Source organism: Mustela nivalis, assembly GCF_964662115.1.
Source record: "Mustela nivalis genome assembly, chromosome: 5".
Lineage (NCBI taxonomy): Eukaryota > Metazoa > Chordata > Mammalia > Carnivora > Mustelidae > Mustela > Mustela nivalis.
Window position 1 is genome coordinate 102,634,599 of NC_139024.1, and position 17,635 is coordinate 102,652,233.

The following is a 17,635-nucleotide window of genomic DNA, read 5'->3' on the forward strand; positions in this document are numbered from 1 at the left end:
CCCAGTAGGTCCTCAATAAAGTAGCTATGACTCCTGATAAATATTTAGAATCACTTCATTTAACTCCACTGCTGTATGAATTCCATTAAGGACAACTTTTTAGGGAAGAGAAGTCCAGCAATTAAGTTCCAATTAAACTGTTTAAAGTACAGGTTAACTCAAATATGCATTTGGTGAGGCAGAGTATTAAAACCATTAGGTAACATCTGTGAGAAATGCTATCAGTCTCTGAGAGATCTACTGTGTCCAGATAAAATAAAATATTCCAGAACTTAGCTTGTGAGCTACAAGATGGTTCTTAGGAAGATACAGCTACAAATGCTCTGAGATTGTTGGAGAGCTGAAACATTTACTAATGTGATTGATCTCAAAAGACTTGCAAGAAAAACGGGCATAAAAGAGATTAAAAGTGTTATTTTGGGGGAGAACACCTAAAACAAAACTTCTGATTACTTCCCCTTGATTTTAGATTACTAAAGGGACTTGTTTCTCACGTAAGTTGGCAAATCACTATTCCACATAACTATAGACTTAGAATTAATTTCTTTGTAAGTAGTTTCTTAAAACCCCAGGGTATAATATATTTAACTCTGGGAAAGGTAACAGTAGTTTCCCTTAATCTGGGAGTAAACATGATACAGTCTGTTTTCTCTATTTTTTTCCTCTAAATATTTTTTATTTGCCTTCTAAATTTTGAAGCATAAGCCATAGCAGAAACAATGACTATATATAGAGACAACAAAAGTTCCCCCTATTGTTATTTGCAGGAACAATTGATGTTAAAACCATCTTCAGATTATGATTTAGGAATTTTTGAGTTGTATCTGAACTATTCAAGTTTATTTGTTCAAAAGAGGCTAGCACGAGGAGGTGTAACTTCTTAAGATAGGAGTCTTTTAAATTTTTATCCTAAGTCTCTTTTTGTGTCATTGTGTAAAAGCAGCAAGTATTTTGGAATAGGTACAATGAAGACTCTCATCCTCAAAAGCTTCTTGATAATAACATCCTCCTCTTTCTGACTTAGTTGTGAGGCTTAGGCATTAAAAACGTTGGGTGTATTCCATTCACATATTATTCATCCCTTGGACATCAAGAGGATTTTGAATTCTCTTACCATGTGAGAATCATTATATAAAATATATATATATATATATATATATATATATATATATATATTTGTCAAAGAGCTATTCAGCTTTTGTTCCTTTAGCATTTTGGAAAATGTATATCAAAATCTATTAATGCTTTCTATGACCGTCCTACAGATGAAAGCAAGGCAATAAAAAAATTTCACCCCAAAATCAATTCCAATTATTATTATGAAAGTACTGTGTAAACTACTGTAGAGTAGTATATGTTAGGCTTTCCAAAAATTAAGGCTTAATTAATAGGCTTGTGTTGATTACTGATCAGTAGCAAAACTTTAGAAATGTCCGTGAATCCTCATATTCTGGAAATTGCTGGAAATGTGGAGGAGATTAAAATTGAAAGTCTTATGGAGGATTCTCATTGTGTATACCTAATATTTCTTCTCTGTGGAGTAGTTTATAACCCCTATAGAGACTTCAGTTTTAATAGAAAATAGTAGTTGCCAAGCATGGTTGACTCTCAGAATCATGGGTGGTGGGAGATAGGATCCCCAACCCTAGCCTTAGAAGTTCTGTCCCAGTGATCTGTTGGTGAGAGGTGAGAGGACAGGAATCAGCATTTTATTTATTTATTTATTCATTCATTCATTTATTTTTTTTTTTTTAAGGATTTTATTTATTTGACAGAGAAATCACGTGGACAGGCAGGCAGAGAGAGAGGGGGAAGCAGGTTCCCTGCCGAGCAAAGAGCCTGATGTGGGGCTTGATCCCAGGACCCCGAGATCGTGACCTGAGCTGAAGGCAGTCTTAACCTACTGGGCCACCCAGGTGCCCCAGGAATCAGTATGTTAAAGCTCTCCCCATGTGATTCTGGTAATAAGCCACATTTGGATTTAACTATAGAGGTTGTCATATTTCCTACTTTAACAATTAGGAAGGGAAGAAAAAAAAAGCTTCATGATTTTATAAGGGCAAAATTTCAGGCAATCTTGGTATCCATACATGTAATAGAGACCATTTGCTTCAATAGGTCTGCTGCTTATTACAAAATCCTGGCGGAAATACTATCGCTTTGTTCCCAGGTAAAAATGCTGGGAAGTCTTAATGAAAGGGTATGAGAAGACAGCCACAGACCCTCAGAAAGAACTAGAGGAAAGCATCCCCCCCCACCTTCTGATCCTGGTGGATCATGGACAGGAAGGCAGGGAAATGGGAAAGTCAGTTAATAGGATGTCTGATTTCCTCCCTCTTCTTCTCTAAACTTTGATGTGGAGGAGCTTTACTTCAGTTTAATCAAATAGTATGGGAAGCAGCCCAGGAATATGCAAGTGTGTGGCCAGCTTCTCTGAATTTATTAGGAAGACTACAAGAATTTAGGAGATTTGTTCAATGCCATAACACATGGGGGATGACATAAGTCAAAGGAACAATAGTTAGATGTATAAAAGGAAGCACAATTCAGGTTTTGGGACTCACACAAATAGAAATTGTGTAAAATTCTAAAATTAGTTTCTAGATTACCATATATTGAATTTATAAAAGAAATGGAAAATACCAAATTTTACATCTTATAGCCTCTCATCTAGGGGTCCTTATGTACATCAAGACTAGGAAAAGGTAGAGGAAGTGTATATAAAGAGAGTGTTGAGGGGGAAAGGGATGTGTATACGTGTGCATGCATGCCTGTGTCTGTGGAGGGGGAGGTATTTCTATCATTTTCACTTAAGGCTCAGTTTGAGAGGGGCTTTAATGGGACCACTCAGAGTTTGAAATGCATTCCCAGCTCTTGGGTTTTGTAAAGAACTGTGCCTGTCTATGACAGCAAAGTAGAGGGGGCAGTGTGATAACTGGCCAGCTCTCCTAGAGCTTGTTGGGACAAAGCATGTATGTTTCCCCTGGTAGCCCATGTGGAACAAGATCTTGCCCAGAGTTGGGAGGGTTAAGGGCGTTTTAGTAGTGAGAGTCCAAATTGAACAAGACACTGTGAAAGTTGAGGGCCCAGGAAGGGCATTGGTCAAAGGGATAGAAGTGGAAGTTCTCAGTGAAGGCCATCTCTAAGGAGCACATGAGCTCCCCTGTAAAGAAGAGTCAGTCTTTTTTTTTTTTTTTAAATTTTATTTATTTATTTGTCAGAGAGAGTAAGCACAGGCAGAGGGAGAGGGAGAAGCAGGCTCCCCACCGAGCAAGGAGCCCAATGTGGGACTCAATCCCAGGATGCTGGTATCATGACCCGAGCAGAAGGCAGCCACCCAACCAACCGAGCCACCCAAGCATCCCAAGAAGAGTCAGTCCTAAACACCTTTTCCTGAAGACCTTCTCGGCAGAAAACAATGGGATCTACCATTGCTTAATCATTTCTTCCTCAGGGCCCAACCTTAGAGAGTTCTAAATTTTCCTTCCTAAGCTCATGGAAGAAGAGGAGTAGGATTAAGCACAGAAGGAGGAGGACCACCGCCCTCCTTTCTCACTGCAAGTGGGCAGCTGAGGCCCCAGCAAGGGAGAGGAGAGGAGGTTCTAGTTAAAGTAATGTTTTGAGTTTTGATTATCGTCTAGAATAGCTTAATTTATCAAATTAGAAACTTTGTGAGTTGTAATGACTGAAGAATTGCTTCTAAGTGTCAAAGAGTCTTAAGGGCAGGGTGAAGAAGATTTTCTTAATCTAAAAAATGTTTAAGAAAGAAGGATTTTTAAGAAGTTATGTTTTGATCATATTGGGTTTGTTCGATATCTCAGTTTCAGATAGCTGGTTACTAAAGGGATCTGGAAACATCTGTGTGCTCTGGGGAACGCTGTGCAGGTACTTAGAGGTAGAGTCTAGAGACTATTCTATACTATATGACTGGAGACAAATGGGTGAGTTCAAGGGTTTTAGTGATTAGAGCCAACAAAAAAGAAAAAATCATCCCTCACACCAAAAAATAAAAATATATATGATTAAATATTTACCTGACTAGTGAAATTCTGGCTCTCTTTCCCAACCTCTAATGCCTTGTATGTCACACCCCTCCCTATTCACCTGATGCCATTTTGAAGAGGAGGAGGGGAGGGATGAATAGGACATGGAAGATTTGTTGGAGTCATAAAAACAGAGACTAAGTTACATAAAGAGAGAGCTTAGATTATTAGGGAAAACTAAGGTTAATTGCATTGGACTAAATTTTAGTTTTTCCATGATAAATAATCACTAGTAGTTGTGGTGTTAGTAACAATGGTAGTGAAGAGTGGCTGTTATGAAAAATATCAGAACAAAATAGATGGGAAACAATTAGCATAGTGTGAATGAATTTTTTACTTTTCTCTGATTCTGGTTTATTTTTCTTATACTGCTTTATTTGAGGAAGAAGGTAAATCAGATAGCTGCTGTGGTAGAAACCCAATGCTTATTATTTTCACTGATTTTAGGACAGTGTTAGGAATCCTATATAATGGTGTTCCTGGAAAAGAAGAGAAAGATTCCATCTATGTGGAAGCGAAGAAAAACTGTACCAGATAAAAATGGAGGAGAAGTCATAGAATGGTTGTTCATTTGTTTGTTTGTTTGTGTTTGTTTTAATACAAAGCAGTAAAAAATAATCAATGCTTCCTTTGAATTAGCTCTGTTTTGCCTGGGTCAAAGTGCCAAGTGTATTTAATTTTCATTACCACTTTTTTTTTTTTCAGAGAGAGAGAAAGAGAGAGAAATAAAAATAGAAATAGAAATAAATTGATTATAATAATGAAAATAGTTTTCCTTGATTTTACCTTAATGATGGAGGCAAAAGTATTGATTTGCAAAAATGCATAGTTTTGTTAAATCATTCTTATTTAATACTTCCATTTTCATAGCTTTTCTTTTTCCTTTTTTCTTTTTTCCTTGAGTGGAAAAAAAGGACTGAAAACATCACTCTACAAAAAACGTGGAACTACTTAACATCTTGGATTTCCTAAGAGAACCACAGGGATTCAAGCAGTCTGAATGACCTTAGAAATGCAAGCTACTTGTAGATGGTTGTAGGATGGCAGGATGTCTATAAGAGTCACAGATATGGATTCTTTTAAGAAATCAATCACTTTGGGTGATCAGACTGTATTACAACAGACAAGGCATGACCTTTCTCCTGGTTAACCTATTTATTTCTCCCTCTTGTGTTTATTAAAGAGTCTATTTTCAAGGTGGGGAGGATGATAGAGGCATATAATTTAGACTGACAGATGAGTAATAATGTGGCTCTTTTTCTAGAACGCTTTGATGGAATTGCTTTGGCTTTGATTCTGAGACTTTTTTTAAGAGAAGAAAAAGAGGAAGAAATAAAAAGGGGAAAATTACTGTACGAGCTTATTGGAACTTCATGATCTTACATCCACGTGTATCTAAAAAGCCATTAAGCATTCTGATTAGTTTGAGAGATGGTGTAAAAATTGTTACATTTCCAGTTGCTGTAACTGAACACCAGATGCAGTATTTGTCATGGTAAAATGCACCTATCAGAAAATATAGGAAAATTATTATACACTGCAATGGTTGATTTGGCCTAGGTATTGGACATAATGAGATTTCTTTTAAAGGAAAATATTTGAAAAGATAGATACTATAGAAGGGATTGCAGCTCAGTGGTGGATGTGACCACAAAAGAAAGCATGGAATTTCCTAGACCACACATCATTTTCCTTACTAAATGGTCACGTTTTGCATATGTTAATGACTTTTCCTCTCATCTGTGTTGAGAAAGTACCATTAAGAGCTACAAAAAACAACAAAAAAACCCCAAAAAACTTTTTCTCAGTATGCTAATTGATATGGTATATAGTTTTGGAGGTTTCTTTAACTGTAAGGTGTATATATATATATATTTTTAAATTTTATTTTATTTTTTCAATGTTCCAAGATTCATTGTTTATGCACCACAGTGCTCCATGCAATACGTGCCCTCCATAATACCCACCACCAGGCTCACCCAACCCTCTACCCCATTCCCCTCCAAAACCCTTAGTCTGTTTCTCAGAGTTCACAGTCTTTCATGATATGTCTAGCCCTCCGATTTCTCCCATCTCACTTCTCTTCTCCTTCTCCCAATGTCTTCCGTGTTATTCCTTATGCTCCAAAGTAAGTGAAGCCATGCGATAATTGACTCTCTCAGCTTGACTTATTTCACTCAGCATAATCTCCTCCAGTCCTGTCCATGTTGATACAGAAGTTGGGTATTCATCCTTTTCACGGAGGCATAATATTCCATTGTATATCTGGACCATATCTTCTTTATCTGTTGAAGGGCATCTTGGCTCTTTCCACAGGTTGGTGATTGTAGCCATTGCTGCTGTGAACATTGAAGTTCATATGGCCCTTCTTTTCACTACATCTGTATCTTTGGGGTAAATATCCAGTAGTGCAATTGCAAGGTCATAGGGTAGCTCTATTTTTAATTTTTTGAGTAATCTCCACACTGTTTTCCAAAGTGGCTGCACCAACTTGCAGGGTTTATATTAGCATTTAATGACTATAATTCATTATGTTCTGAAATCAGGATAAGGTGATGTCACTTGAGTCAGGAATGCACTTGGGTATCATCAAATCTTACTAGAAGAGCCAGAGTGGGCTTTCATTGCCAACTGACTTTTCTGGAGATGGATCCCATGTGATATACTCTGTTATGTAACAGCTGCTTATTTCAACCTGATTTTTTTACTTGCTTACATTACTCCATAGCATCTTTGGTAAGTTATTGAGTAGATCTTTGACCGAAAAAGTAGCCCAGAAATCCCGCTATCAAAACAACCTGTATGATCTAACCATGCACTGGGATTAGCAGAGGTCCTCAGAAATCAGGATTTGAGGAGACAAAGATGGGTCCTAGAAGGCTCTCATCGCCCTGCTCAGGCTCCATGGGGCCTTGGTTTTTGAACTGAGTAGGATTAAGGAGCTTCATAGGAAAATAGAGGCTAGTACTGTCCTGGGAGTGATAGCATGCCTCAGCTACTCTGTCACCCAAAAGAATATAAGAGAAGTTGTGGTTTTATATTTGAGGTTTTGTTTCATACATTTTGGGGGCAGATGGAGGCTAGAATTATTGCCTTGAGTTCTACATAGTTGAATCAAGAACCATGTGTTAGGAGATCTTGAAATTTAAAACGGGATCTTCTTAAAGTTTTATCTGAGCAAAGGGCAGGTAGGCATCCATCTTCCCAGATGTTAATAACACACAGTGACATGTATTTGTTTTTTAATATATTTAAGCATCAGACATTTTAATAATATTTTTAAAATAACATATATGACATTATGTATAAAAATATGAATGACATCTTACAAAGATGATTAGGAGATTCTAATTTCTCACCTCAACTTATAACTTATAAGAAGCATACTAGGTATATTAGGATAAGTGTGTGTGTGATCACACACAGTGATCTTAATGTTTGAATTGTGGTGTGATTCCAGAAGAATGGCCTAACACTGCAAGGATGTCTTGGTGGAATTTCAGTTGTTTTGTTGGGAAACATAAACCTGGAAGTGGAGTGAGATGTTCTCTGTAACTGATGTTCTCTGATATGGAGCTTAAGGAGCATAAATGTAGTCAATGGTCCCAAGGAAAAATTTGCCCATTTAATCAATATTTGTTTCATGTTTCAAAGAAAGTATGGCTTCCTTAAAATAGTTTTTTAATTGATTCCAAAAAAAATTTTCTTTTAACTATGTAAAGTTACATATTCCATCTTCCCCTTATTCCATCTCATGCACTGTGTTCACCCACTCGCTCTGGTAATCATTGTTGTATGTTTTTATTGCATTTTTCCTGTGGCAGATTGTGTTTCAAAAGATGGTCACAACACCTCCCACCTCACCTGCTCTTTTGCAATGTGATGTTGCCACTCCCCCACTGAGACAGAATCTATGTCTCCTCTCCTTGAATCTGGGATGCCCACTGTTCTAAGGTTTTTATAGGAATTAACTCATTTGCGTTTCACGAGAGACTTTTGAGGAGGTATAACGCCATCCACATTTTAGAAAGGAGACAATCATGGTTAAAAGCCAAAAGGTTACTCAGGAGGAGCATTCATAAAGTTGAGATTATAGTATATACACAAAGAAACAGAACTTTTCATTTATGCCACAGCCCATGATCAGGAGGAATAATAATAAATTGAAAACGTTTTCTATTTCTACATTAACATTTAAAAAAATCCATTATCTCTTTTGCACTCCTTTTTTATTCTATTGGCATAGACTTTATGTCTCAAATCTCATGTCTATCTCAGTATTTTTAACTCTTAATATTTAATGCTAATTGAGAATTCAGTTCATTTCTCACTTTTTAAAAAAGTTCTTTTACCTATTTTCTTATTGCATCTTATTATTAAATAATATATATTTTTTTGTTTTTTTTTAATAATTTTTTATTTTTTATAAACATATATTTTTATCCCCAGGGGTATAGGTCTGTGAATCACCAGGTTTACACACTTCACAGCACTCACCAAAGCACATACCCTCCCCAATGTCCATAATCCCCGGTTTAGCCTCTGGAGCGATGTCCCTCAGCGGAACAGACTTTAAAAAGTCCTGATTTTGTGCGCCGTTGCTCTGCCGCTTGCCGGGAGCCGGCCCCTCCCCCCGGGGTCACTTTGGATTCACTTCTCCACCGGTCCTACCTTTCAGAAAGTGGTTGTTTTTCTGTTTCCAGAATTGCTGTTGTTCTTCTCTTCGATCTGCCGATGGATTTACAGGTGTTTGCAATCTTTAGATAAGCTATCTAGCTGATCTCAGGCTAGCTGAAGTAGTCTCAGCCTGCTACTTCTCTGCCATCTTGACTCCTCCTCCTTAAATAATATATTTTTAAATCAATTACCCTTTATTTCTTGTCTTCATGGTGAGAGTTCTTGATAAAGTTCCTAATTTGTCTCTTTCATTAACATCATCTAGTACACAAGAATTATTCCCAGAAGACTGTGAACTTCTACCTTGAACTGGATGAGTTTAGCTTTTAAGATCTGGGACAAAATTCTGTACCTGGAGCAATGAATTTGACAGATTTTAAACTCGCTGGTTATTTATTATGAGATCCATCATCTGTCCTATAATATAGAATGTGGCCAGTTGAGGTCATGAAAGACATGACACTATGTAGTAATATTACTTGAATTTTTATATCATACAACTGTAAGAGAAGTTTGAAATTCAGTTCTCCATATTCAGTTTTGGATTTTTTTTTTAAGATTTTATTTACTCATTTGACAGAGAGAGATCACAAGCAGGCAGAGAGGCAGGCAGAGAGAGAGGAGGAAGCAGGCTCCCTGCCGAGCAGAGAGCCCGATGCGGGGCTCGATCCCTGGGATCATGACCCGAGCCGAAGGCAGCGGCTTAACCCACTGAGCCACCCAGGCGCCCCCAGTTTTGGATTTTTCATTGTTTGTGCTGACAGGTAGAAAGGTTGGCTGAGATTAGGATTGGGTTTGCTGTTGAGACCTTCGGTTCATATGACAGAGATTTTTCTTAACATTTACCACTACAATCAAAGTACATTCTGTATTTCTGGCACATGCTGATTGTCTTCTTGATGATAATTTATTTATTTTGCCCACCTTTCTGAATTCATCGTTCCTGGTCACTGATTACCAAGACTGATGTGAAACTAAAGGAGGCATTTCCTAGAGTGATTGCAGTGGGTCTTATCTCTATGGGCCTTCCCCTTTACAGGAAGATGCAGGAACATTAATGGAGACTTTAGCCACATTTCCTCCCTGAAAACCAGCAATATAGATAATTTAATGTTAAACTATCTCTGCATATATCCTCTTAGGATGGATGCTTTGGATTAAATATTAAAAGACAATATGCTTTATTTTCATCTTAGGAAACAAACAAACAAACAAACCAGAACCAATATTACCCATGGTTAGATTAATGAGATTAGAGGGTAAGGAAGACTAAGAGGAACAAAGAGGCTTTAACATATATTGGTTACCTGCTGTTATCACAGTCCATGATTGTAGCTTAAGGAGAAATTTCATATATCCTGTCAAGTTTGATAAGTTAAAAAATGTTTTGATACATGTAGTATCCTAGAAATGTGGAAATCACCTTTTTGCTTTGACAAAGACTTTTAGGTAGCAAATAAAACAAAAGTAATAGAAAACAAAATAAAACCACAAAAAACAAATGAGTTAGTGATTGACAGGTGAAACAAAAATCAGAAGCATCCACTTGTGATTTTATCAAATTCAACTCCTAAAACCCTGTAAAAAATCTGGTAAAATAAAACTACGTGGAAAGCTCCATCAAACTGAGTGATAAACAGATTTGGGGGCGCCTGGGTGGCTCAGTGGGTTAAGCCTCTACCTTAGGCTCAGGTCAAGGTCTCAGGGTCCTGGGATTGAGCCCCGCATGTCTATTCAGCAGGAAGCCTGCTTCCCCCCGCCCCCACCTAATCTCTCTCCCTTTCTCTGTCAAATAAATAAATAAAATCTTAAAAAAAAGTAATGTATTTTGAAATTTGGTTGCCTGAGGTAGAATTTTAAGAAGTGAGGCAGAGGATTGGAGATTTGTGGATTTTTGACATGTTTATATTTGTCAACTATAATTTATAAAGGAAGATCATCTGCCTTGTATTTTGTACTGAACTGTTTCCCTATGCCTTTTCGTATTCTATAGCCGATTTAAGGATTTAAGTTATTTATGGAAGGTTTTATGTCTTTTGAATTAAGGTGGTGTGTTCCAATCCTTGTCAATTTCTTTGTTTATTGTCAGACTTTATCTAAATATAATCCTTGCTTTTGTTTTTTAGAGAGGAAAAATTACAGACCCACTTATAGGTGATAAATACCTTTGACAATATAGACCATGTCCTTCTTGGTGAATTGCAGGTTTGATTTCTTATGTTAATGTTCCTCCTAGAAAACAGGCAAGATTTAAGCACAGCTATTCTGTTATTGACTTACACTCTCTCCCTTGTAGAAACATGTCTTTATGATAATATAAGATTGTTCACAGTTTTGACATTGTAGACAAGAATTAATGGACCTTCAATTTGTGGGCAAGACTTGATTATAGACAAAATGAAATTGATATCTCTCCCAGTTATTCATGCTTATGTTTAATTGTGCTTTAAATATTATCAGGGTGAATGGACTGCTTCAGCTCCTGAGTTCACTGCTATTCAACCCGAGGTCACAGACTAGTATGAAGGAGGACAGGTACCCTCTGTGCCTATTCAGTGGTTCCCACTGAAGACTGGAGCACTCAGCTTGCCACTGAAGACTGGTTTGCAGCTCCCAATGCTCAGGCCACTGAATAGATAGGAACAACCACCGAGTGGTCTTAAGTTGCTCTTCTAGAAAGGCAAAGAAAATGGAAATAAGGTTGATGGAAAAGAAACAGTTTCTTAAAAAGATAAAAAATAAAAATATATAATATAAGAGCTGGGGTTATTAGTGATCATCTGTTGATTAATCAGGTAACAACTGCTTTTGTGCAGAGAAGAGGGACAGAGTTCTGATTCTCAGTAATTTGTAACACAATGTATTGATAGTTGTTTTGGATTAGAGAGAACCATACCCTCACATAAAGTAAGAAATATAGGGTAATGATAATAATGGTGACAATTTTTGTGGGAAGTATAGAATAATTATTGAAGCAAATGAATGAAATCATACTTTGTACTTGCTCACCAAATTATTACCTGATCTAAAGTAGTAACAGTTTTTAAAAAAGCTGAAAATATTGTAACGCTAACATGATAAATGCCAGCCGAATTTATTGAACAAACACTTCAAATATAGGAGCCACTATTCCTAGGGCTTGACATATAGTATCTCATTTAATTCCCAAAACAACTCTTTTATAGAGGTATTATTGTTATTCTTTTCAAAGATTTTATTTATTTATTTCTCAGAGAGAGAGAGAGAGAGAGAGCGCTCAAGTGAGCAGCACAAGCAGGGGGAGGGGCAGGCAGAGGGAGAAGCAGATTTTTTACTGAGCAAGGAGCCTGACACAGTACTTGATCCCAGAACCCTGGGATCATGACCTGAGCTGAAGGCAGATGCTTAACCAATTGAGCCACCCAGGCATCCCTATAGAGATCTTATTATTCCCATTTTAAAAATGGAAATATATATACACTCAATATCATACAATAAGTGAGTGTTAGAATTCAAAACCAGGACAGTTTGACACCAGAAAGTAAATACATAAAATATGATAGAAAGATAAAGACTTGCTGAGTTTAGTAGAAAATTAACTTACTTCAGACAAAAATCTGTGACAATTTCATTAAGAGATTCTTACACGTAAAATTTTTTTTTTTTTTTTTTTAATGATAAGGTAGTTCAGGTCCTCATTAGTAAACAGCATTCTTTAGTTGGAGGTACTTAATGTACCGCCTTCTTTTTTTTTTTTTTTTTTTTTTTGTGGTTCAGTGGAACTGATGTTGCTCTAATTTCTTCCCCATCAAAACACAACTCTGGTTTATTTCAAAGTTTTACTTTAGATTGAAAGAACACATTTAAAATTTTGTTTTCTTTTTATATACACCTTCCTTTGATGTTTCCTTCACAGGCAATACATCTGCTCTTGGCTTCTTGAAAGGAAATTTTCACAGAAAAATTAGAAACATTATTTGGTATATCAATGTTAGTAATAATCATTTCAAATATATTTATAGAGGATCAAGGCCAGCTTGAAAAGTTAAATAATATATTGTTCTTCCAGAATTGTTAAGTTATTCCTTCACAGTTATTCCAAACTCTATCTGTATTCTTTGCAGGCTTATTCTTAGCCTCAGATAAACTGCTACACCATCTGTAGAAACACTATCCTAGCTTTCAGACATTATACCATTCACATTTAGTTAGGCCAGAGGTTTTTTATTTTAAGATTTTATTTATTTGAGAGAAAGAAAGTGACAGTGAGAGAGAGAGCACTAGCAGGGAGAAGAGGCAGAAGCAGGCTCTTTTTGAGCAGAGAGCGTGAGCAGGGGCTTGATCCCAGTCAACTGAGCCACGTAGGCCCCTCCAGCCAGAGGCATTTAGAGTAGTAGCTAAAGGATCATTTTCCAGTTCTTCTAGTTGTATCTTGATAAGATCTGAACAAAAAAAATGACAGGCTCTATTTACAAACAGAAGAGTGTTCCTATTGGTATATTTACACAATTTAAAATAATACCTTAAGAAGAACTTCTAGTTTAAAGAAATAAGGTCAACTAACATTTCCTGAGATATCACTTAAGACATTTTAAAGGTGCATTGGCAATAGAATTATCAAACTGGTAATTTTTTTCTTGCTTTTCTCGGTCATGTAACTGTGTTTAACTCAGAATCTGCTGCAGTGTTTCTTCCTTCATGGTCTGTTCTATAGGTATTTTTATTTAGTGTTGCTTCTACTTTTCTAGAGGATGGTACTTGGGAAGAACATCATCTAGTTCGTGAGATATGTTTTCTTTTATGTTAGTCCTGTTATTGCCATCATCATCTCTGGATAAAAATGACTGAATCGTTTAAGTCTCACAGACTTTTGGATCAGGAGACAGAGGAGATTGATATGTACTACAGTGACATTTCTATTCTACTTTCCTCTTAGTTTTAATCTTCAGTCATGATTCAGACTCGTGTTTTGTTCATTATATGAACATGATATATAACCCCTTGAGGCCAACTTAGTCCTACAGGATTAATTTTGTCAGACACAGAGTGCGTATCCTTGAGCTGATGATTTTAATACACGCATCTATCCATTAGCATTGTGAGAACATCTTCCATGACCTTTCCAGGACATAATGATGCATTTTGTATATTTTCATTTAATTTCTAATTATTGCTCTCTTACGTTAAGCAATTACATAGCCTTCCAAAGTTTTAAAACTTCCCGTCTAGCATCGTCTCACAAGTGTCTTCAAGATGAAACCACCCGAAATAGTAACAATTTTGGATGGACCAGGTGACTTCCAGAGAAGTAACGTCCTGGGCTGTCCTGACTCTTGCGGGCCGCCATACTCCTTCTCCCGCCCCACCTCCCTCTCCTCCGGGTCCGCACAGCTGCCGAGCCCGACAGACTACGTAGCGCCCCGCCTCCCCCACGCGGTGCTCACCGGCCCTAGGGGCCGTGTGGAGGGAGGGGTGGCAGCAACGTTCTGAGCTCCGGCTGGGTCTTCAGTACCGCGGGCTTCCGCGTCTAGGCGGAGCTACACGAAGCAGGCCAGGTGCTGCCAGCGGTGATACCGGCCACCAGGGCTTCTCTTCAGGTCCCACAGGACAACGCAGGGCAACGACGGCGACGGCTCTTCCTGAGTGCGGTTCCCCGAGGCCCAGCCAGACCGCGTGGGAAGCTTTCCTGGCCACGGGCTCCTTGCCGGGAGGGAAGTCGCAGGTGAGTACACAACACACCTGCCTTTCTCTCTGTGCGTGGTACGGGGCCACGCTGGCCTCTGGTCGTTTTCGCAGCTGCCGTGACGGAGGTGCGGCGCCCACCACCCCCAGACTTGAGTGCAGCCGTGGGGACCTTGGGGACTGTCCCCGTGGACAGGGGTGAATCATCTTTGCTGCTCGCACCGCCTTTTGATCACCACACTAGTGTCCTTGGTATCGAACTGAATTTGCCGTGTAATTGTTAAAGAGAAGGGCCGCAGGTCTGTTCTGGAACTGGAACTGTCCTTCGTAATGGTTGTTTCTCAACATTTAACCTGCTTGCATTTAGCAGTCCTGTACTTATTAGCGACTTAAGTCCATTCAGCTGCTAAGGTGTACACTTGGTAATTGGCTTATCTTTGACAAAAGAAGAACATATTGTGTTACTCAGCAAGGCCGCCCTCATACCCAGGGGCAATAGGCCCCCGGCAGGAGGCCTGTGCCAGAGTGGACCAGCATCACAAACTCGTGAAAATTAACTTATAAAGGGGCGCCTGGGTGGCTCAGTGGGTTAAAGCCTCTGCCTTCAGTTCAGGTCATGATCTCAGGGTCCTGGGATGGAGCCCCACATTGGGCTCTCTGCTCAGCAGGGAGCCTGCTTCCTCCTCTCCTTCTCTGCCTGCCTCTCTGCCTACTTGTGATCTCTGTCTGTCAAACAAATAAATAAAATATTTTAAAAAATTAACTTATAAAAACACTTTCTCAACACTGGCACAGTGTGCGGCCTGTCACTCAAGACATCCATTTTTGTGACTCATGCTTCTGGCCCCACGGAAAGGTTTCCCAGTGACTCTTGCACACTTATCTTGGGCTGAAAGGCAATTGAATCCCAATGCTGTAAAGGTTTGTAGACTGTGTTGTTACCCAGATAGGAGATACACACGACTTTGGAGTGCAGGAGGATTTGTGTGGCAGAAACAGGAAAGAGAAAGAGAAATTAATTAGGTTTGTCTAAACCGCCATCATTTCTTGCCTGTATGGCAATAATGACATCTATACCTTCCAGTTTTGCCTCTCATTAATCCATCTCCCAAATCTTTATAAGTATAAAGAAGATCCTACCACTTACCTAATTAAAACTCTGTAATGGCTTCCTGTTCTTCCTAACACTCCTTACCCTATCACCTTGTCCCATGGTCTGTCTACATCTTCACAAACATGATGTTCCTGAAGATGGACCTTCTCTTTGCCTGGAGACACACAAACTCCTTCTTGACTTAGGGCTTTGCATATACTCATATACTGTTCCTTTTTCCTTCATATCTTAGTATTAAGCTCAGCTGCTCGAGGAAGACCTGCTGATATCTCGATCCAGATTAGGTTTCTGTAATACATTTTCACATTCTCTTAAAAATTCTTAAGTCTGTTTCCTTTGCAGGGCTTAATAGAATTTTAATTGTGTAACATTTTTTCCCAGTAGCTGTCTATGATATTTCTTCCCTACAAACTAAGAGCTCCATGAGATCAAGGTTCTTTCAGGCATATCATCAGTCCTTAGACTGATGTCTGGCACAAAGTTTTTCTTGGATGGAACAATTAATTATATTGCTCAGCAATGCCACTCTTAGATCCAGGCCAGATGGCTTAGAGAAATAAATGAAGAATATACTCCAGTTGTGTGATCTCTTGCATGTCAGGTCTCAATTACTTTATATTTTAATTGAAGATGATAATTCCTATAAAAGAGCTACTTTATAGAATTCTTAGAAAGAACATTTAAAATTACACACACATACCTGGAAAAGACTATTTTGATTACCAAAATTTTATGTCTGTGCTGTCAAATATATTATTTTGGGTGAAGTCTTATTGAGTTTAAGTGGGTTTAAAAAGTACTGGGATCATTACTTCTTTTAACAAGAAGTCCATTGGTAGGGAACGCTCCTTGTACAGATTGTTAGGGCTTTGGCTCTGCCTCTTTATCATTTATTCTGTTTCACTCTCATTTTGGGTAAGCCTTGTTTTCAGACCCACAGCATGATGTCTATAGCAGTTCTGGGGACAGTATCTAGACACAGCAATATCCAGAGAAAGAATATCTATTTCTGTGAGTCTTGAAAAATAGAGAAGGCTCTCCCAGACACCCCTAGCCCAGGAGACTTTACCTCATCAGAACTGTATCACATTCCTGGCTTAAACAAATACCAGGCAGGGGAATAGGATTGTCATGATTGGCTTCTTTTTTTAAATTTTTTATTTTATTTTTTTGATTGGCTTCTTTCAAACTGACTTCAACTCTTTGTTTCGCAGTGGCATCAGCATTCTTTTAATCATGGAGACTTGTGGAGAAGGATGGCTAATAGAACAGCATTATTATCTCTGGAAGAAAGGATGAAAGTGATGGAGTTTTAGGTAGACAACCAACAATCCAATTGCCTGCTATACAGTATGTTATAGATATATTTAAATTTATTTTTCTTGTTAATGGAAGTCAAAAGATCTAAGACACATAGATAGTATGGAAAGATGAAATATTGTGGTATCACAGAGTACTTTTGAGTATAGAATATTAGGATTATTAGCAAAGGATTTTGCTAGCAAGTCAACCTGTACTCGTATGAAACAATGAAGAAAGTTTTTCTACTGTGTAGTTAAATCATGTCTAATTATAAGATAGAGGGAAATATCAAATAACAAGAGTTTCTGTAAGCGGTGATAGCTTTCAGGGATAACATGCCTATTCTTCACCCACTCCCATGCTCAGTGCAAACTTAGCTAATTGATTGCAATATACTCCTTACTGAGGGTGGACATGATTTGGAGTCCTTTTCAGCTAGCTCCTGATTTTCCACTGGAGTTGATCCTCTAAAGAAAGTCTATCTACTATCTATGACATAGATAAGTTACAGAACTATTTTTTTATGCTAGGGCGAGAAACCAATATATGTGAAGTGGAACGAAAAAATTTCAAAGTAATTTCAAGGGAAAATCAATAAAGATGTGGACCAAAAGCAGAAGAAATAAAAAAATGAGTAGTAATTTTATGCAATCTTGGCTTCTGGTATAAGTGGCCTTTCAGTTAGGCTCTGCAAGGTGCAGAGGTTTTATGGATTGATTGGTAGATGAGAAAAGGAAAAAAAAGAGGAAACAGGTCGGGGCATTAGCAAAGACAGGTAGGCAGTAGGATCAGTGGTACTAAAATACTGAGATGAAAATTTGCATGTCCCTAACCTTTT

At 38.1% G+C, this 17,635-nt stretch overlaps 2 long non-coding RNA genes across 3 annotated transcripts in view; one reads left to right on the forward strand and one right to left on the reverse strand.

The window, feature by feature from the left end:
• LOC309865094 overlaps positions 1–17,635 on the forward strand; it is a 327,841-nt gene that overhangs the window by 15,874 nt on the left and 294,332 nt on the right. The gene's annotated exons all lie outside the window — the stretch shown is intronic.
• Positions 16,644–17,635, reverse strand: part of LOC309865095 — a 51,426-nt gene continuing 50,434 nt past the window's right edge. The window contains exon 3 of the long non-coding RNA XR_014311951.1: positions 16,644–16,778. This is a non-coding gene — a long non-coding RNA (uncharacterized lncRNA). The remainder of the gene's footprint in view (positions 16,779–17,635) is intronic.